Consider the following 23,089-nt stretch of genomic DNA (forward strand, 5'->3'; position numbering starts at 1 on the left):
GTCTTCAACTTGTTTAATATCATTCTAGCTGAATGGGAATATATCTGATGTGCCACTCAACACCAGCCAATATTATTTAAATGTGTCACTCAGATCCATGATGTATTTTGTATGAAAAATGCGAGTTTTTCAACACGAGAAGATAAATATCTTATCTTCAAGCCAACATGTGATTTTCTTTTTATTAAATAGACACATTCATAAAGAAAAAGTACCCAAATATATTAAAACAATTCATCAATTTCCTCACGAGTGACATATAGAGATTTATGTCACGGTTTTGGTTCTCCATGTCCCGGATGTAGCTTGTATGAAAAATATGAGTGGTGTATTTCCCAGTAAAACACTCGTGTCTATGTAATATAATGCCATGTGCCACTTACTGTATAATAAGTCATTAAAGGGCTCCTGACAGCAAAATTATGCTCTAAAATAGGTTTCTGTAATAAAACTACAAACACCACTGATCACTTTCATGATAGAACTAACCACCAACAGAACGAAATCAGTAGATTTGTCTTTGTGCAAAGTTGCATCAATCTGGCCAAGCGCTAAGCCGCTGTCAGTGGCCGCCATATTTGCCGTGACATCACATGCAGAATGACTGCTCGGCCTTCAAAGCAGCTATGGCCGACGAAACAGAGCGATTTTCTGAACAGTCTTCAGAAACTGAGGCCCTTTTTGAGGTTGACACTGGACATGTCGGATTACATGAAGACGAAGCAGTGGGTGGCATTTTGCCTTATCGTTTTGAGCCGTATCTGGACGATTTGCCTGCAGAAGGCAAGATTTCTAACTCGGACACAGACGACGACGGGCCCAGTGCAGAGGACGTCGTGATCCCAGCTGACATCGGGAGGCTCCAAAACACTGAATGGTAATATAATAATAATAGAGCTAGTCCTCTGGGGGGGGGCATGCGGACAATATTACCGCACTGATTTCCTTTTAAAAAAATATGCTCTCTTGAAAGTTCATGGTCTTTTAGATTTGGGCCATTTTCTCACATTTTTATTTGATAAGAATAAAAACTTCTATGAACTGATGAAATTCAATTGCATGTTAGGCCTATAAGGTCCAGCCAACACGGTATTGCAGCGGAACTGTGGCAGAACTTTGAATCATGAACAAATTCACCTATTGCTATTATTTATTAGTAAATATCTCATTACAAGATGGAGATCTACACCAAAAAATCATCAATCAACAACTAATCAAACAAGTGTCACAAGTCTGTCAAACAGAGGCCCACCTGTCCCGTGTCCGGCGCACTTGTTTTGCCCACTCTTCGCGTCTGATGGGATCCTTGGGAAAGGTATACAGACTATACCCGGCTTCCCTGGTGTTTGAGCAAAATCCAGCCACACAACGAGCAGGCATATTCACCAAAATAAACAACTCAGACGCAAAAATATTCACTTGCAAAGCACTGGTGAACAACGAGAAGTTGGGAAAATGTCTGTCAGTGGGTCTGCATGTGACGTCATATCCGCCTTCTTCCTTGGCCATGGGTTGGCTCGCTATGATATCGATTTATCTGCGTGGCGGGCCATTCAAAACAATGTTTGTTACTATTCTGTTGCGTGATGTGTGAAGTAAATGTCATTTTATTCAACTCAATATGGCTGAAATTAACAATTTAACATTTTTTGCTGTCAGGAGCCCTTTAACTGTTATAAAATAAAACCGCCTTCGGAGTCCTAAAATCATTGTAACATGTGGCCCAGGACTTATTTAAAAAAACAACAAAACAAATTTCAAACAGTTTATCAGCTTTTTACTGGTAGGGGTTGCCATACACACCCAAGCCAGAAAGAAGAAGAAAGACAGTGGGCAGCCTTTCTGCTGGGCCCCCAAATATAGATGCAAGCAGCGATGGTGGGACACCCTGACTCGCAGTTGTTTGGGAAAAAACATCAGTCACATGTCTGCGGTATTGAATTAATAGTCACTAAGTTATTAACTGTCATCAAATAAAACCTTCTCACCCACTGTAGGTGCAGTTGGTCATTGAGTGATCAATCTCATTAAATCAGTCTCATTAAATCTGAAGGTCTCATTACATAATATTAAATCAGTCTCATTAAACAATACCTTTAATTTGAATCAGTCTCTTTGAATCATACCATTAATTTTGGCGCTTAATAATAAATTACCAAACAGCTAAATTATGGTATTCCAAATTATTATGATCACTTACCGTATTACATAACTCATATGCACCTTGGAATTCTTTTGAGATTTGGGTGACTTCAAAAGTATTGGAACAATGAATAAAACACACAGTTTCAATAATAATTGAATTTATTATAACAAAGATAAAAATGAATAATAACAGCTGAAATATATACAAATATGATATATACTTGATGAGGTGTGTGTGTTGTGGTGAAGATAAAAGATTAGCTTTGTGTGCTAATTAAGATGTGTTTGTGTGTGTGAGGCCTAGTGACCACGTGTTTCTAAGTAACACAAAAGAATTAGCTTTGGTTGCTAAGACAAAGGAATGCTAGCTATATGTGTGTGTGTGTGTGTTGGGAGTTAACCACATGTTTCTAAGTAAGCAAGGGAGTTAGCTTTGGTTGCTAAGACAAAAGAATTAGCTTTGGTTGCTAAGACAAAAGAATTAGCCATATGTGGCTAGCTAAGGCCCAAGGATCCTACCTCGTGGAGTTAAAACAAAAAGGTGTGTATGCGAGTATGGAGGAGGGCCGCCACATGTTCCCTTGAGACAATACAATTAGCTTTGGATGCTAATGAGACAAAAGAATTAGCCGTAGGCTAATTTCACTAGCTTATAACGTTACTAAATCCACTGAAATCTTGATGAGGTCAAAATATGTGTAATTAATCAAATTAAAGTGTTAGAAAGAGAGAGAGCATGCAACCTATCTATTAGACAAAACTGAGAGATCATAGAACAATTATGGAACACAAAAATCAGTGTGCACACTTAAACAGTTCCTGAGTTTAAATTCACACTACTTCAATAAAAGCTAATTCCTAAGACTAGTTTTATGCCCAAAAATTGCCAGTCTTACTTAGTATCTCGCCTCTAGCAAGATTATGAAGAGATGTTGAGACTTTTGGAGTTTCACCGTTGTGGAGCACGTGAGTTGCTTCTGTAGAAAGCAGAGGATTTCTTGGTCCGACGCGTGGTCGCTTGTGATGAAAAGAAAGTCTCTGATCAAAATAATGTGCACAGCACTTTAATTAGGAGGAATTCCGGTTGCTCCTAACTTTTAATTAAAACTGCTTTGGGCGGCAGTTTGTACGTACTTGATAATAGGCAAACAAACCGGCTGTAGCTCAACCGAGAGAGAGATAGCACAATTTAAATGGTTCTACCGTGGCCAAGGGTAAAGAAAAAACGTGTTGAATCATATTCTCGGGAGAAAGACGTCTTTCTTGGATGCTCTGGTGAGCAGCCTCCTTTTCTCTGCAGAACGCGCCGGTCACGACGAGTTTCACAGCACCAAAGAGGAAGAAGGAAGTGTTGCACCGTTACTTATTCCTTCATGGAGGATGTGACGTAGGTGATCCCGCCCAGGCGTGATGTAGGTCATCGCGGAAGTTGGCCGATGGGAAGTGTAGTTTCTTAAAGGGACTGTACCTACACCACCATAAAATCACTGCAATGCTCGGCCTCAAGTGGTTTAAGGCTTTTATAAAACATTTAACACATTTTGTAAACAATTTACAGTTTGCCAACTTTTTACCATACTGTATGGGTTGCCATAGACGCCCTAGCCAGAAGAAGAAGAAAGACAGTGGGCAGCCTTTCTGCTGGGCCCCCAAATATAGACGCAAGCAGCGATGGTGGGGCCAAGCACTCCAACAGGGCACAGTTGCCATGGAAACTTCATGTCAAGGGCTTGGCTGTATGTACACACAAGTTTCATGTCAGCTGACCAAAGATTAGCAAAGATATGAGCTCACATCCTGTTTGACAGCTTCACTGCTGAATTTGACAGGCTGTAATGAACTAATAGTTTTGAAAATAAAGAAAAATCCTTCTGGTAACTTTCATGAGGTTTTGTCTACAAATAATCTATGCCAGATTTGGGTATGATTCGGTTTGTGGCTGCTGAAAACTTTTTAAGGTTTTTGATTCAGTCAGTATGGCTGCCACATATATTTCGTCAACATGATGAGTTGTCATGTCTCATCCTCAGGTTCTCTTAAAGGCCCAAGTATACTTCAGCAGATGCGGTCTGCACAATGTGACATAAATTTTGTCAGTCTAAACAGAGAACTCAACTAAACAGAGAACTCAAAATGGCTAACCCCACAGCCTGGGTTGGTCTAGACTGAAACAGAGTTTCACAGTGTGCAGGGGAGAAGGGGAGAGGTGCAGCCTGAAGAGGTGAGTCTTCAGTCTGTGCTTGAAGGTGGTCACGGAGTCAGCAGTTCTGACCTCAGTGGGAAGGTCATTTCACCAGAGACGTGTATACGTTCAGTGGAAAATGAAGTGTGCTTTGGAGGCATGCATCCACCTCTGTTTTGCGTGAAGCCGTGTCCACAGAAGTATACTTGGGTCTACAGATAATGGAAGGATGGATAACAACCACTTGTATCAAGCCAACACATTAAAATGTATTAGGAAATACATATTTTTGTTTATTGCAACGCCCCCCAGTGATCAAATGACAAAATCTTTTGTACATATTCAGAAAGTGGTCCAGCGTCCACATAAGTTTGCTGTCAATACATCAAAGCATTGCTGAGCTATGCCCTCGCTTCCTGTTTGGTGGCTTCACCACTGATTTTGAAAATCAAAAATCTCATCTCATTATCTCTAGCCACTCGCAGGCAAGCTGGACTATCCCAGCTGACTATGACAAGAAAGGCGGGGTACACCCTGGACAAGTCGCCAGGTCATCACAGGGCTGACGCATAGACAACCATTCACACCTACGGTCAATTTAGAGTCACCTAAACTGCATGTCTTGGGACTGTGGGGGAAACTGGAGCAAATGCGAACTCCACACAGAAAGGCCCTCGCCAGCCATGGGGCTCAAATCTAGATCTTCTTGCTGTAAGGAGACAGCACTAACCACTACACCACCAAAATCGAAAATCCATCTGATAAATTTAAGAAATATGATGGGTGCCTATGCAGCTTGTGGCGTGGCCCCCAAATATACCGCAGCAGCTAACACTAGCTAAATTTCATAACAATTTGTTGACTGTAAGACCTTAATGAACACTCAAGCTCCCTTTTTAAGCTGATTCAACAGAGAGAGCAAGTGTAGTACTGATCCCTGAGACTAATTGCTTAGGGGTTCCATGGTGTAATGGTTAGCATGCTGGACTTTGTATCCAGTGATTTGAGTTCAAGTCTTGGTAGAACCTACATGCTTGTTTATGGAGTAGAGTACATGGGGAGTTGTGGCAAATTTTCTAAAAAGAAATTCTTCCCTGAGCTTGGTATCAGTCACATAACCAGAGAACTGATAGTTACTATGCTACTTACTGCTATAAAATCATTGTAACACAGTTTCAAATGCTGATTAGCTTCTATAAAATGCTGACAAAATAAATTTAAAATATACTATGGCAGGCGACACTAGCTAAACCCCATAACAATTTGTTGCCTGTAAGAGCTTACTGAACATTCAAACTCCTTTTTCAACCAACTCCACTGACAGAATGAGCAGAACATAAAAGCGCACACCTCTCCATCCAGATGAGTAACCTTCTGCAGGTCTAAGAGCTTGATGAAAGTCATGAAAAGAAGCAAAACTTTTCCTGGTGTAGTGGTTAGCACAGTCGCCTCACAGCAAGAAAGTTCTGGGTTCGAACCCAGCGGCTGGCAAGGGCCTTTCTGTGTGGAGTTTGCATGTTCTCCCTGTGTCTGCATGGGTTTCCTCCGGGTGCTCCGGTTTCCCCCACAGTCTAAAGACATGCAGGTTAGGTTAATATGGGACGGCCTTGGGCTGAGGTGCCCTTGAGCGAGGCACCTAACTCCCAACTGCTCCCCAGGCGCTGTTAGCATGGCTGCCCACTGCTCTGGGTATGTGTGTGCGCTCACTGCTCACGTGTGTGTGTGTGCATGTGTGTGTTCACTGCTTCAGATGGGTTAAATGCAGAGAGGAAATTTCACAAGTGTGTGATGAATAAAGTTGTGCTTTCCTTCTTTTCTTTTAATAATTGGTTCTGTCCATTGCAGAGTAAAAAAATCCAAAATTTGTCTTTTTGTGTGTTTATTTCTTGAGATATACAGCAGCAGAGAGAGAGAGAGAGAATCGCGAATGTCCAATATAAAACCAACTTTACTGTGGTGAAATCATTATGATTGGCTGTTCCACCAGAATGTGTATTGCAGTGATTTTTTGGTGCATACACTGCTGTTCATTCACTTAAAAATCACAAATTTTACGTGAGCACCGTATGGAGTAGTCGTATCTCTCAGAGCTCCTCTCCACATTCAAAATAGTTCGGTCATTTACTTAATATTTCACCTAATTTCCCGGTTTCGCCTCATAAATACTTTGACCTAAGCGCCTCAAGATGACAAAACCGAAAACTGAAAGAGGGAAGCGGCAAGACAAAGCCTCTGTTCAGACCCTCCAGGATTTTGCGATGTTGCGATTTGCAACTCAACACAAATTCAACCAATCCCCGTGAATTCAGGGCGGTGCTGCAATTATATACAATCACCACAACTTTCCCGCAAATTTGACCAATCGTTGGCGTCGTCTTGAAGTGACGTCGACAAACTACCTTCCGCCTTACTTCCGTGTATACGTTCAAGAGAAGCAGCATGTGCGAGTCAGTGTTTATGTAGGCTTAAATTCTGTTACTGAAAGTGTGTTATGTTTACAGTGAAGGACTGTGTGCACTTTACATTATTTTTTACTTAATACAAGAAATTAATGGATGCCAACATTTTTGCCAAAATGGTATTTTATTTTCCATTGTTTAGGCAGCTTCAGCATCATACTGTGAGATTCTGTTCAAATTGTTTTTTTCCCTTCTATGAAGCCTGAGCCATTTATTTTATTAGTTTATAATTATTGTTTAATTTAGTCTTCAGGAGAGACTGCCTGCACACAGTACTAGTATTAATAGTTTTTTTTTCTTACATGAAAGCTGAGGCATTTATATTATATTTTAAGGTAACTTCATGTTGTGCTGTGAGGTTCTCTGCACTTTAACTTTTGAACCAACAGGTGCATTTGGATCAGTAAAGCCTATTTTTCTGCATTTTTGTAGTCCTGGTAATCTTTTTTATTGGTAAAGTTGTTTATAGGACCATTTCTCAGTGTCTTTGTTTTTTTAATCAATAGTTTTTCAGTAATAACTTAATATTTAACATATCACTCAATTTTAATCACAAAAAGAGAAAATCGCAACAATTTCTCGCAACTTTCACTTCCTCCCGCAATGTAATCGCAACAAAAACCTAAAAAACACCGCAACTTTCAGCGCAATTTTTTGGAAAACCCCCGCAACATCAGACATTTTAGCCCGCAACAATCACAAAAAAGGCCATTGTCGAGACTCCCCCTTGGGTTGCCATTGAAATGAGTGATGTCAAAAACAGTTCGCTTCCAGCACTTCTCTTCTCAACACCCAGACCTCCTGCAACTGTGAAGATGGATAATATGATTATTTTCAATTGCTTAAAAATATGGCAGCAAATTAGGAAGGGCTGCAGACTACCAGACACTTCTATCCATGCCCCAGTATATCACAATCATGCATTCTCTCCATCCCTCTCGGACGGGTCTTTTGACAGTTGGAGACTAAAGGGTTTGGTCACTCTGAAAGATCTGTATATTAATAAACAATTTGCTACATTTGCTCAGTTACAAAACAAGTTTTCTCTTCCCACAACACATTTTTTCAGATATTTACAGATTAGGAATTATGTCCGTCAATGTGTGCCTAACTTTGAGTCTCTTCCGGAAGATAAATTGATTTATAAGCTTTTGTTGGGTCCACCTGAATCTAGAAAATTGGTCTCTGGCTTTGCAAATATATTTTCTGAACAAACAATTTCTGCTACGCACTCTTTGAAAAACTCCTGGGAGGAGGAGCTGGGAATGCAGATTGGAGATGATGTTTGGAGGGAGGGCCTTGGTAGGACCCAATCTTGCTCTATCAACACTAGGCACCAGTTAATCCAATTTAAGGTGATGCACAGGCTTCATTATTCAAAAACCAAACTGCACAGAATCTTTCCCACCATTTCATTGCTATGTGACCGATGTAAATCTGCAGAGTGCTCTCTGACTCACCTCTTTTGGACATGTCCGAAACTGTATAATTTTTGGTGTAATGTATTTAAGTGGTTTTCTGACATGTATGGCTGTGTGTTTGAACCTGATCCAATGATTGCATTATTTGGGGTTTCTCCTTCTCTACTTAACCATGGGGTTTCGGTGCAAAGCACAATTATGTATGGAATGGTAATTGCAAAGAAAATGATTTTAAAGGAACAGTCCACCGTACTTCCATAATGAAATATGCTCTTATCTGAATTGAGACGAGCTGCTCCATACCTCTCCGAGCTTTGCGCGACCTCCCAGGCAGTCAGACGCGCTGTCACTCCTGTTAGCAATGTAGCTAGGCTCAGCATGGCCAATGGTATTTTTTGGGGCTGTAGTTAGATGCAACCAAACTCTTCCGCGTTTTTCCTGTTTACATAGGTTTATATGACCAGTGATATGAAACAAGTTCAGTTACACAAATTGAAACGTAGCGATTTTCTATGCTATGGAAAGTCCGCACTATAATGACAGGCGTACTAACACCTTCTGTGCGCTTCGGCAGCGCATTGATATCTGAGCTCCGTATCAATGCGCTGCCGAAGCGCGCAGAAGGTGTTAGTACGCCTGTCATTATAGTGCGGACTTTCCATAGCATAGAAAATCGCTACGTTTCAATTTGTGTAACTGAACTTGTTTCATATCACTGGTCATATAAACCTATGTAAACAGGAAAAACGCGGAAGAGTTTGGTTGCATCTAACTACAGCCCCAAAAAATACCATTGGCCATACTGAGCCTAGCTACATTGCTAACAGGAGTGACAGCGCGTCTGACTGCGTCTGACTGACTGGGAGGTCGCGCAAAGCTCGGACAGGTACAGAGCAGCTCGTCTCAATTCAGATAAGAGCACATTTCATTATGGAAGTACGGTGGACTGTTCCTTTAAAACTCTGGAAGTCAGATACTGTGCCTCAGTTTAAGATCTAGTTACGTGAGCTCATTGGTATATTGCATATGGAGAAGGTTCGATATGGCATGATGGACAATCTTAATAAATTTTCAGATATATGGCAGCCATTTTTGGCTCACCTTGATAAATATAACACTGATCTTGACCAGCAAGGGAGTTCATAGAGTGCCATCCACTTTTACCAACTCTGTTTAGTACTTGTGTTAAGATTCTAGTGTCAGTGATGCAGCAGTGTACACAATTATTGTTTTTAAATATGCCCTGTTTTGTCTTTGGTTTTTTTGCTGGTTTTTTTTTTTTGTGTGTGTGTGTTCTGTTTTACTTGTTGTTTCTACTCTGTCTTTTTTCTGTGTTTGTTTTCTGTAACTTGTACAAAATTCTAATAAAAATATACATAAAAAAAAGCAAAGGTGAGAAACATTAGTGTGAGAAAAGGCACGTGCCAATGCATGAGAGCTGCAGCCCAGCCCCAAAATATATGTATTTTTAAGGGGACGGTGCAAGTGGTGCCCTCGGCAACTGCCTTGGTTGCCTGTGCCGAGAAACATCCCTGGGCATCAAATGTATTGATCCATGCTCCATTATCAAGTTATTCAGCTTTGGGGTTCAGTCTGATGGACCTCCTGAAAATATTTCATTTGGCCTGGTTCCATGGTGTAATGGTTAGCACTCTGGACTCTGAATCCAGCGATCTGAGTTCAAATCTCGGTGGAGCCTATATGTATGCTTCCTAATGAGGCATGGCACATGGGAATTCACTTCAAGAGCCAAATTCATGCCTGAGCTTGGTTTTGTTTGGCCAGGAACCCTGACTCGCGGTTGTTTGGGAAAAAACATCAGTCACATGTCTGCGGTATTGAATTAATAGTCACTAAGTTATTAACTGTCATCAAATAAAACCTTCTTACCCACCATAAAATCACTGTAATGCTCGGCCTCAAGTGGTTTAAGGCTTTTATAAAACATTTAACACATTTTGTAAACAATTTACAAACAGTTTGCCAACTTTTTACCATACTGTATGGGTTGCCATAGACGCCCTAGCCAGAAGAAGAAGAAGAAGAAAGACAGTGGGCAGCCTTTCTGCTGGGCCCCCAAATATAGACGCAAGCAGCGATGGTGGGGCCAAGCACTCCAACAGGGCACAGTTGCCATGGAAACTTCATGTCAAGGGCTTGGCTGTATGTACACACAACAAGTTTCATGTCAGTTGACCAAAGATTAGCAAAGATATGAGCTCACATCCTGTTTGACAGCTTCACTGCTGAATTTGACAGGCTGTAATGAACTAATAGTTTTGAAAATAAAGAAAAATCCTTCTGGTAACTTTCATGAGGTTTTGTCTACGAATAATCTATGCCAGATTTGGGTATGATTCGGTTTGTGGCTGCTGAAAACTTTTTAAGGTTTTTGATTCAATCAATATGGCTGCCACATATATTTCGTCAACATGATGAGTTGTCATGTCTCATCCTCGGGTTCTCTTAAAGGCCCAAGTATACTTCAGCAGATGCGGTCTGCACAATGTGACACAAATTTCGTCAGTCCGCGGAGCATCCAGATATTGTGTCTGTGTGTCTTCTTCTTCCAACATTGGTATTAAACATTAAAGAAGGTATTCTTCTCTCAAGTTGCAAACTGCCATTCATGCCTCTCGTCTTCTTGTTTTTATCTTATTCAGGGGATTACCTTTCAGACCACCCTCTGCCGCTCCCAGTAGGTGATTCGTTTATTCAGTCAAGGCATAGTGTGCATGTGTTCATTACATTACATTACATTACATTACATTACATTACATTACATTACATAGCATTTAGCAGATGCTCTTATCCAGAGCAACATACAACGAGTGCAGAAGTCAGGTATAAGAAGTGCTGAACTTCTAGACAAGAAAATTCTCATGCCAACTGACTAAGTGACAATAATACCTAGTGTAATATTCTGTTGAAGTACCAATATTCAAACAGCCAAGGAAAAAAAAACAACCATACAAAATACAACTAAACAGAGAACTCAAAAACAGCTAACCCCACAGCCTGGGTTGGTCTAGACTGAAACACAATTTCACAGTGTGCAGGGGAGAAGGGGAGAGGTGCAGCCTGAAGAGGTGAGTCTTCAGTCTGCGCTTGAAGGTGGTCACGGAGTCAGCAGTTCTGACCTCAGTGGGAAGGTCATTTCACCAGAGACGTGTACACGTTCAGTGGAAAATGAAGTGTGCTTTGGAGGCACGCGTCCACATCTGTTTTGCGTGAAGCCGTGTCCACAGAAGTATACTTGGGTCTACAGATAATGGATGGATGGATAACAACCACTTGTATCAAGCCAACACATTAAAATGTATAAGGAAATGCGTGTTTTTGTTTATTGCAACGCCCCCCAGTGATCAAATGACAAAATCTTTTGCACATATTCAGAAAGTGGTCCAGCGTCCACATACAGATTAGATTAGATTAGATTAGATTAGATTAGATTAGATTAGATTAGATTAGATTAGATTAGATTAGATTAGATAAAACTTTATTGATCCCTTTGGGAGGGTTCCCTCAGGGAAATTAAAATTCCAGCAGCATCACTACAGATAAACAGAGAAAAGAAATAGAGAAAATTTCAAGATAAATTAAAATAAATTAAGTATTTACATATACAAATATAAAAGAATAAGATATGGGAAAGAGACGAAAGGGGAGAGAGGGAGGAAGGGGGGGCAGCAGGAAAGATATTGCACTTTATATTGCACATTATATTGCACATTGTCCAGTATTGCTTATTGTTAGGCTAGGGGCTACTACTGCTCCTTCCCATCCTCTGTCCTCCTGTTACCCCTCCTCCCCCCCCAAGAGAGGAGTTGTACAGTCTGATGGCGTGAGGGACAAAGGAGTTTTTAAGTCTGTTCGTCCTGCACTTGGGAAGGAGCATTCTGTCACTGAACAGGCTCCTCTGGTTGCTGATGCCGGTGTGCAGAGGGTGACTGGCATCGTCCATGATGTTCAATAGTTTGTCCATAGACCTCTTCTCTGACACCATCACCAGAGAATCCAGCTTCATGCCGACCACAAAGCCGGCCCGCCTGATCAGTTTGTCCATCAGTGTGTCCTTCTTGGATGTGCTGCCCCCCCCCCCCCCCCCCCCCAGCACACTACGGTGTAAAACAGGACACTGGCGACCACAGACTGATAGAACATCCACAGGAGTTTCCTGCAGATGTTAAAGGACCGCAGCCTCCTAAGGAAGTATAGGCTTGCAAAAGTATTCATCCCCCTTGGTGTTTGTCCTGTTTTGTTGCATTACAAGCTGGAATTAAAATGGATTTTTGGGGGGTTAGCACCATTTGATTTACACAACATGCCGACCACTTTAAAGGTACAAATTGTTGTTTTATTGTGACACAAACAATAATTAAGATGAAAAAACAGAAATCTGGAGTGTGCATAGATATTCACCCCCTTTCATATGAAACCCCTAAATAAGAGCTGCTCCAACCAATTCACTTCATAAGTCACATAATTAGTTGATTAAAATCCACCTGTGTGCAGTCAAAGTGACACATGATCTGTCACACGATGTCTGTATAAATCAACCTGTTCTGGAAGGACCCTGATTCTGCAACACTACTAAGCAAGCAACATGAAAACCAAGGAGCCTCCAAACAGGTCAGAGACAAAGTTGTGGAGAAGTTTAGATCAGGGTTGGGTCATAAAAAATATCCCAAACTTTGAATATCCCAGGGAGCACCATTAAATCCATTATAGCAAAATGGAAGGAATATGGCAACACTACAAACCTGACAAGAGAAGGCCGCCCACCAAAACTCACAGACCGGGCAAGGAGGGCATTAATCAGAGATGCAACAAAGACACCAAAGATAACACTGAAGGAGCTGCAAAGATCCACAGTGGAGATGGGAGTATCTGTCCATAGGACCACTTTAAGCCCTACACTCCACAGAGCGGGGCTTTATGGAAGAGTAGCCAGAAAAAAGTCATTGCTTAAAAAAAATCATGTTTGGAGTTTGCCCAACAGCATGTGGCAGACTCCCCAAACATACGGAAGAAGATTCTCTGGTTAAATGAGACTAAAATGTAACTTTTTGGCCATCATGGGAAATGCCATGTGTGGCACAAACCCAACACCCTGAGAGCACCATCCCTACAGTGAAGCATGATGGTGGCAGCATCATGCTGTAGGGATATTTTTCATCTGCAAGAACAGGAAAGCTGGTCAGGACTGAAAGAAAGATGGATGGCATTAAATACAGGGCAATTCTGGGGGAAACCTGTTTGAGTTGGCCAGAGGTTTGAGACTGGGATGAAGGTTCACAGTCTAGCAGGACAATGACCTGAAACATACTGCTAAAACTACACTGGAGTGGTTTAAAGGAAAACATTTAAATGTCTTGGAAAGGCCGAATCAAAGCCCAGACCTTAATCCAATTGAGAATCTGTGGCATAACTTGAAGACTGCTGTACACCAACGCAACCCATCTAACTTGAAGGAGTTGGAGCAGTTTTGCCTTGAGGAATGGACAAAAATCTCAGTGGCTAGATGTGCTAAGCTAATAGAGACATACCCCAAGAGACTTGCAGCTGTAATTGTAGCAAAAGGTGCCTCTATAAAATATTGACTTTGGGGGGGGGTGAATACCTATGCACACTCCAGATTTCTGTTTTTTCATCTTAATTATTGTTTGTGCCGCAATAAAACAACAATGTGCACCTTTAAAGTGGTAGGCATGTTGTGTAAATCAAATGGTGCTAACCAGTTTGTAATGCAACAAAACAGGACAAACACCAAGGGGGATGAATACTTTTGCAAGGCACTGTAGCAAGTTTGGTGTCAATACATCAAAGCATTGCTGAGCTATGCCCTCACTTCCTGTTTGGTGGCTTCACCACTGATTTCAAAAATCAAAAATCCATCTGAGAAGTTTAAGAAATACGATGGGTGCCTATGCAGCTTTCTGCGTGGCCCCCAAATATACCGCAGCAGCTAACACTAGCTAAATTTCATAACAATTTGTTGACTGTAAGACCTTAACAAACACTCAAGCTCTCTTAAGCTGATTCAACAGAGAGAGCAAGTGTAGTACTGATCCCTGAGGTTAATTGAGAGGGGTTCCATGGTGTAATGGTTAGCATGTGGGACTTTGAATCCAGTGATCTGACTTCAAATCTCGGTGGAGCCTGTGTGTTTGTTTATGGAGTAGAGTACATGGGGAGTTGTGGCAAATTTCAAAGAATGAAATTCTTCCCTGAGCTTGGCATCAGTCACATAACCAGAGATTGTATTGTATGCTACTTACTGCTATAAAATCATTGTAACACACAGTTTCAAGTGTGGACTAACTTTTACAAAATGCTGACAAAATTAATTTAAAATATACTACGGCAGGCGACACTAGCTAAACCCCATAACAATTTGTTTCCTGTAAGAGCTTACTGAACACTCAAACTCCTTTTTCAACCAACTCCACTGACAGAATGAGCAGAACATAAAAGCGCACACCTCTCCATCCAGATGAGTAACCTTCTGCAGGTCTAAGAGCTTGATGAAAGTCATGAAAAGAAGCTAAACTTTTCCTGGTGTAGTGGTTAGCACAGTCGCCTCACAGCAAGAAAGTTCTGGGTTTGAACCCAGCGGCTGGCAAGGGCCTTTCTGTGTGGAGTTTGCATGTTCTCCCCGTGTCTGTGTGGGTTTCCTCTGGGTGCTCCGTTTTCCCCCACAATCCAAGGACATGCAGGTTAGGTTAATATGGGACGGCCTTGGGCTGAGGTGCCCTTGAGCGAGGCACCTAACTCCCAACTGCTCCCCGGGCGCTGTTAGCATGGCTGCCCACTGCTCTGGGTGTGTGTGTGCATGTGTGTGTTCACTGCTTCAGATGGGTTAAATGCAGAGAGGAAATTTCATAAGTGTGTAATGAATAAAGTTGTGCTTTCTTTCTTTTCTTTTAATAATTGGTTCTGTCCATTCCAGAGTAAAAAAATCCAAAATTTGTCTTTTTGTGTGTTTATTTCTTGAGATATACAGTAGTAGAGAGAGAGAGAGAGAGAGAGAGAGAGAGAGAGAGAATCGCGAATGTCCAATATAAAACCAACTTTACTGTGGTGAAATCATTATGATTGGCTGTTCCACCAGAACGTGTATTGCAGTGATTTTTTTAATAAATATTTTTATTGTCAATTTTCAAAGTAACAAGGAACACGCACACACACACACACACACACACACACACACACAAATAATAATAATAATAATAATAATAATAATAATAAATAATAAAAAAAACTAGACAAACCATAACATACCAAAACAAAATACTCAATACACATAAAAGCAATAACAACTTGACACAAACCATCTCATCTCATTATCTGTAGCCGCTATATCTTTCTACAGGGTCGCAGGCAAGCTGGAGCCTATCCCAGCTGACTACGGGCAAAAGGCGGGGTACACCCTGGACAAGTCGCCAGGTCATCACAGGGCTGACACATAGACAACCATTCACACTCACTTTAGAGTCACCAGTTAACCTAACCTGCATGTCTTTGGACTGTGGGGGAAACTGGAGCACCCAGAGGAAACCCACACGGACAACGTGCAAACTCTGCACAAAAAGGCCCTTGCCGGCCACAGGGCTTGAACCCGGACCTTCTTGCTGTGAGGCGACAGTGCTAACCACTACACCACCAACACAAGTCAAAACAAAGAACACACAAAAAGGCTTAATATAATGTCAGAGTTGAATGACCACTTGAGTGCATCAAATATGCCAGAATAGGTACTCTTTAGGGGGGTTAACTACAGGTTCAGGTACTCCAGGATAGGTCTCCATACACCATAGAATTTCTGTAAGTTGTCAGATATCTCATATCTCAGTTTTTCAATGTGGAGGACTCCTACCAGCTCCCTCAGCCAGGCTTCAAACTTCGGTGGTGAGTCAGATTTCCACACTTTCAAAATGCATCTCTTTGCTATGACCATACCATAAGCCACCACCATACTAACATTTCGACCCATGTTGTCCAAAGTGTTAGAGATGCCAAGTACAGCGGTGTCAGGGTCCAGATTTACTTTAAGTGCATGGGAATACCATCTGAAAATCGAACACCAGAAATTCTGAATCTCAGGGTACAGCCAAAATTGGTGTGCAAGTGTGCTATCTGATTTCTTTCACCTTTCACACAGGGGGGAAGTTTGGGGAAAGATTTTATGCAGCTTAACCTTTGAATAGTGTAACCTGTGTATGACCTTAGATTGAATCAACTGTAACCTAGCATTAACTGAGCAACGGTGAATGTCATTTAAAGCTTGTTTCCATATTTCATCTTGAATCGTTATGTTAAGATCAGCCTCCCACATTTGTTTAAATTTAACAGCAGGTTCTGCAAGTTTGTGAGAGAAAGTACAAACCAATTTTGAAATCAAACCTTTCTCATCAGGTGGGCTAAGTAAGAGCCTAAAAACAGCATTTTCTTCTGGCAGGGAGTCAGATGATGAAATATTTTGTCTTATGTAATGACGTAACTGTAAATACCTAAAGAAGTTTGATTTTGGCAGGTTATTTTTTTTGTAATAATTCAAATGAACATAGGTGTTTATTAACATAGAGATCTTTTATGGACCCTATTCCTTTCCTACTCCATTCCTTAAAAACTGCATCTGTGTTTGAAGGGAGAAAGGCATGATTATGCCATATAGGGGCGTGCACTGATGTCTTTGGAAGATCACAAAATTTTCTGATCTGCATCCAAATTTTTTGAGCATTAGATATCGTGCAATACTCTCCCTTACAAGAGGCTCTCAGCCTTGGTGATGAAAAGAGAATTGCCCTGAGGGAGGTTTTTTGGGGTAGACTTTGTTCCATTGCTAACCAGGATGGTATCTCAGTCTGTGGATCAGGATTATTAGCCAGTTGCCAATATACCATCGCTCTGCTATTAGCGGCCCAGTAATAATGTAGGAAACATGGTAGGACTAGGCCTCCAAATTCCTTTGGCTTTTGAAGATGTTGTTTAGAGATTCTGTGTGCCTTATATCCTCAGATAAATGGTAAAATCACAGAGTCAATCATTTTGAAAAAGGACATTGGGATAAAAATTGGGATATTTTGAAACAAATAAAGGAATCTTGGCAAAGAGACCATTTTAATTGTATTTATACGGCCTATCAATGACAGAGGCAATGTTCTCCATTTTTCAATATTCTTTTTCAGGGCGTCTAATCTCTCCATGAAGTTATATTTAAAAAGTAACTCTGTTTTTTTAGCGAGTTTAACACCTAGGTATTTAACACTGATTTTTGCAATGTTCAACTGAGTTGAGGTCACGAATGAGGGGTCTAAATCAGTTGTGAGTGACAGAAGGTCACTTTTTTGCCAGTTTATGGTGTATCCCGAAACCATACCAAACTCATTTATCAGATCGAGCAAATACTGGACAGATTGTTTGGGGTCTGTCAAAAAAATAGCAATGTCATCTGCGTAGAGTGATATTTTGTGACTAATACCATCAATAATGATAGGTTTAATGAGCTTATTTTCCCTTATACTAATTGCCAGTGGCTCAATGGCTAGCGCAAAAAGTAATGGTGAGAGGGGACACCCCTGATGGGTGCCCCTCTCGAGCGAAAAGGGATGTGATCTGTTTTGATTAGTGACAATAGAAGCAGTTGGATTAAGGTAGGCCATCCGTATCCAGGAGACAAAAGTGCCTCCCAGACCAAATGATTCCATCACTCCAAACAGGTACCCCCACTCCACCTGGTCAAATGCCTTTTCGGCGTCTCAACATAAAATGGGGGCGGCATGGTGGTGTAGTGGTTAGCGCTGTCGCCTCACAGCAAGAAGGTCCGGGTTCGAGCCCCGTGGCCGGCGAGGGCCTTTCTGTGTGGAGTTTGCATGTTCTCCGCATGGGTTTCCTCCGGGTGCTCCAGTTTCCCCCACAGTCCAAAGACATGCAGGTTAGGTTAACTGGTGACTCTGAATTGACCGTAGGTGTGAGTGTGAATGGTTGTCTGTGTCTATGTGTCAGCCCTGTGATGACCTGGCGACTTGTCCAGGGTGTACCCCGCCTTTCGCCCGTAGTCAGCTGGGATAGGCTCCAGCTTGCCTGCGACCCTGTAGAACAGGATAAAGCGGCTAGAGATAATGAGATGAGATTTATTAGTCGTCTTGTATTGAAAAAGGAATATCTGTTTGGAATAAACCCTGTCTGGTCTCTGTGAATAAGGGATTCAATATACTGGTTTAGTCTGTTGGCTAATATTTTAGTAAAAATCTTAAAATCCATATTGAGCATAGAAATTGGATGGTAAGAGGCCGGGTTTTTGTCATCTCTATTCAGTTTAAGTATGAGAGCAATGTCCGCATTATATAATGTTGGTGGTAGTTTTCCTATCTCAGTGGAGTGGGACAGCATCCTGAGCAGAAGTGGAGATATCTGCTGAGAAAATTTTTTATAGAACTCTGGTCCAAAACCGTCTGGCCCAGGGGTTTTACCATTAGTAAAAGACTGGATAGAATCTGTCACTTCATTTATAGTTACTGTTGCATTCAAAGCCTCCCGTGAGGCATCATCTAGTTTAGGAAGGGGAACATTTTTAAGCTAAGAATCCACATCACCCCTTGCTTTTGACTTGTATAAATCTTGATAAAACTCCACAAAATGCTTATTTATTGGTTTTGGGTGGGTGAGTATATCTCCAGCACCAGATCTAATTCTAAGTATAGCCCTACTATTTTGCTGCCCCCTAAGCTAATGGGCTAGCAGCGTGCATGGTTTGTCTCCAAGTTCAAAATAACGTGTCCGCAGACGGGACAGCTGATCACTGACTTGTTTTGTTAAGATTGTATTGTACTCATTTAAGATTAATAATTACCTGCAGTATTTGATTATTGTTACTTTGTTTATATTGTGTCTCCAGTTGAGATAACTTGCTATCTATTTCAACCAATCTTGAGTTTCTTGATTGTTTTAATGATGCCTCGTAAGAAATAGTATGACCCCTCATGACTACTTTAAACGTTTCCCACAAGTTTGAATCTGAAGTATCGGAGGTGTCGTTCGTTTCTAGGAATTCGTCAATTTTACCTGACAAGTATTTACAGAAATCTGCATCATTAATTAAATAAGGACGGAGCCTCCAAGTCGTTTGCAGTTTTTGTTGGTTAAAGTCTAAGTTAACACTAACTGGAGCATGATCTGAGATGACAATGTTATGGTATTTGGTGTCCAGCACATTTGATAGGAGCTTAGAGTCTAATAGAAAAAAGTCAATTCGTGAATATGAGTTGTGCAAATTGGAAAAAAAGGAATACTCTCTATCTGTTGGGTGTTGCAATCACCAAATGTCTACAATGTTGGATGAGGAGATTAGGTTGTTCAAAGTGACTGATGCATTTGAAGGACTTGATTGTTTTTTTGAAGATCTGTCCAGATGCCAGTCTAAAATCGCATTAAAGTCTCCAGCAATAATCAAATTAGTATTTGAGAGATCTGGCAGTTTATCAAATATTTTATGGAAGAAGTCTGCATCGTCAACATTTGGACCATAGATATTAACCAGAGTGGCATGCATAGAGTAAAGTTGTCCAGTTACAATTAGAAATCTGCCACTATCATCACTGATAGTTTTTACATGTTGAAAAGGTATATTCTTTTTAATTATAATGGCTACCCCTCATGCCTTGCTAGAAAATGTAGATTGAAAAATATGTCCTGCCCAGTTGCACCTTAAACGAGACTGCTCAGACGGTCTAATATGAGTTTCCTGTAAAAACATTCAGTGCGTTTACATGCACATAGAGAAAATCTAATTTCTGCCGTTGCTCGACTGAAATCGAAGTTCTGAATGCCATGGAAACACCTTAGCTAGGCTGAAATTGAACCGAACTTGATTTCTTGTAATCGAGCTACACAACCTAGATTATGCGATTTTTACTGAGCTACTTAGTGCATGTATACCCTATCGAGCAACGTAGTCGAGCTACTTACTTCAGCACTGCCCCTTCGAGTGACGAGACCACAAGCGGGAAACACGACAGCCTCGGTCGGCATGACAACAGTAGTAGCGAGCAGCAGAAGAGGTCAGGAGGAACAAACGAAGAAGAGAAAATGGCGAGCAGAAACGTGCACTTCTGGAGCAATGAGGAGACAGAGTTCATGCTCATTCAGCTTAAGGAGTTGAATATATTAAAATTCATGGACGGGAGAAAAACGCGCAATGGAGAACACGGAACTGATAACTTTGTTTACACTCTTGAATAGCTCTTCTTCATGACGACAACCGGAAGTGTACCAACACGATGGGGCGTGTAGCGCCACCTGTGGCTCGGGTGCACAATGTACCTCACACAATAGCTCGATTTCCTTGTGTGCATGTAGGATTGGATTTCTCTGGCACCCCTGCTGGGACCCTTTGCTCGATTACCGACAGCAGCTCGATTTGGATGTGCATGTAAACGTACTGACTAAGTCGGAGGATAAAGATCTTAAATGAGTGAAAACCTTCGCTCGTTTAATAGGATGTCCTAATCCCTTTACATTCCAGCTGACCATAGTAACCCCCTTACTTCGACTACTATTTACTGGTAACATGACATATTGTGACAGTTATTACTCGAATAGTGGACACACAGAAAGACTCAGACAAAAACACAAGAAAACAAAAACATACAGGTGTACTGAACGTGTACAAAACCCCACCCTCTCCCAATCCCACTTTCCCAAACAAAGTAGGAAAAAACCCTGGTTAAACATACTGTTGAAGGGGAAACTCCAACTGGGCTTAGCCTGGCACTAAGCAGTGAAAACGCTAAAAGCAACCTAACATCTTGCTTCCCCTCCGATATAAAGCTCATATAAGTGAAACACTCACACTGAAACAATAGAAGTAGATGTGTAAGGCAATCATTGTGAAATGAACAGTCAGAAAAGGAATATCATGGTGACCAACCATCACAGTCTCTCCTGGGACATCTTTACGTGGCGAGATTGTCTGCGAACATCTGATATTATAAGCATTAGATATCTCAAAGTTTGCTCATGGTGACCAACCCTCACAGTCACTCCTGGGACATCTTCACATGGCAAGATTATCTGCGAACACTTCCACCTCCTCTGGGCTGTTGAATGTTGAGGTAACATTGCCGTGGGTAACTCTCAGGCGAGCAGGGTAAATGAATCCCGTGCGAAGACCAGCAGACTTGAATCTTTTCCTGGTGTCTTCAAAGAGTTGACGCTGTTTCATAATCTCAGCCGGGAAATCCGGAAAGATATGGATGCGCTGACCTTGGTACATCAGAGGGGATTGTTGTGCTGCAAGCCTCATGATGAGCTCCTTGACGCGGTAGCTGTGTATCTTGGCTATCAGCACACGGGGTCGGACTCGATTAGCACCGTTAGCAAGCTGTCCACCCAGCCTGTGTGCATGGTCAACTTCAATGTGCTTCGGAAAATGTTCTTTCCCAAACAGATTTTCAATAAAGCTTGCCACAAACTCAACCAGGCGACCAGATTCAGCATTTTCAGGCAGGCCTATTACCTTTATGTTTTGGCGCCTGGAGCGTGCCTCAAGGTCCACAACTTTGTCTTGTAAAGTTTTGTTAGCATCCCCCAGGCGTTTAGCCTGTAGCTCGAGTGCGGCTAACCTGTGATCATGGTCGCTGGCCATTACCTCCACTGCAGAGAGACAGGATGCATGTTCTGCCAATGTAGTTTGACTGGCTTGCAGAGACTCTTCCAGGGAGTTAAATCTCTCGACCATTTGCTTACTCATTTCGTTTATAGCAGAGAGAATAGCTGCACTTTCTTGTGAGGGACTAGCTGTTAGCTCAGTTAGCAGGTCACTCTCATAAGATTCCGAAGCTTTTTCTTCGACGTTTGCTTCTTTGGTGGCATCTTTAAGAATGTCCCGTACGAATTTACAAGCTTACTGTACTATCTTTGGTCAAAAGATGGTGTTTTTATGATAAACTCGATTTATTGGAGCGGAGCCTCACCTAGGCACGTCTAGTCTGTCATGCTCGCTCTAGCGTCCCCCCCATTGCAGTGATTTTTTGGTGCATACACTGCTGTTCATTCACTTAAAAATCACAAATTTTACATTGGCAAAGATGAGAAATATTAGTGTGAGAAAAGGCACGTGCCAATGCATGAGAGCTGCAGCCCAGCCCCAAAATATATGTATTTTTAAGGGGACTGTGCAAGTGGTGCCCTCGGCAACTGCCTTGGTTGCCTGTGCCAAGAAACATCCCTGGGCATCAAATGTATTGATCCATGCTCCATTATCAAGTTATTCAGCTTTGGGGTTCAGTCTGATGTACCTCCTGAAAATACTCTAGGCTGCCTGGTTCCATGGTGTAATGGTTAGCACTCTGGACTCTGAATCCAGCAACCTGAGTTCAAATCTCAGTGGAACCTATATGCATGTTTTTTAATGAGGCACGGCACATGGGAATTCACTTCAAGAGCCAAATTCATGCCTGAGCTTGGTTTTGTTTGGCCAGGAACCCTGACTCGTGGTTGTTTGGGAAAAAACATCAGTCACATGTCTGCGGTATTGAATTAATAGTCACTAAGTTATTAACTGTCATCAAATAAAACCTTCTCACCCACCATAAAATCACTGTAATGCTCGGCCTCAAGTGGTTTAAGGCTTTTATAAAACATTTAACACATTTTGTAAACAATTTACAAACAGTTTGCCAACTTTTTACCATACTGTATGGGTTGCCATAGACGCCCTAGTCAGAAGAAGAAGACGAAGAAGAGGTAAAAACAGAAACACAATAGTGGCTTAAGACTTTTAGAAAACGGTGGTAAAACAAATTTAAATTATATGATGGAAGCTGGGCGGCACGGTGGTGTAGTGGTTAGCGCTGTCGCCTCACAGCAAGAAGGTCCGG

The 23,089-nt window shown here is 41.6% G+C and overlaps 2 non-coding genes across 2 annotated transcripts; both read left to right on the forward strand.

Annotated features, from left to right (window-relative positions):
• Positions 1 to 9,834: 9,834 nt before the first annotated feature.
• Positions 9,835 to 9,906, forward strand: trnaq-cug (transfer RNA glutamine (anticodon CUG)). Its single transcript has one exon. It is a non-coding gene; the product is annotated as a tRNA-Gln (tRNA).
• A 12,626-nt stretch (positions 9,907 to 22,532) lies between these two features.
• On the forward strand, positions 22,533 to 22,604 carry trnaq-cug (transfer RNA glutamine (anticodon CUG)). Its single transcript has one exon. It is a non-coding gene; the product is annotated as a tRNA-Gln (tRNA).
• The last annotated feature ends 485 nt before the right edge of the window (positions 22,605 to 23,089 follow it).

The sequence above is a fragment of the Neoarius graeffei genome, chromosome 5 (genome assembly GCF_027579695.1).
Source record: "Neoarius graeffei isolate fNeoGra1 chromosome 5, fNeoGra1.pri, whole genome shotgun sequence".
NCBI classification, from domain to species: domain Eukaryota; kingdom Metazoa; phylum Chordata; class Actinopteri; order Siluriformes; family Ariidae; genus Neoarius; species Neoarius graeffei.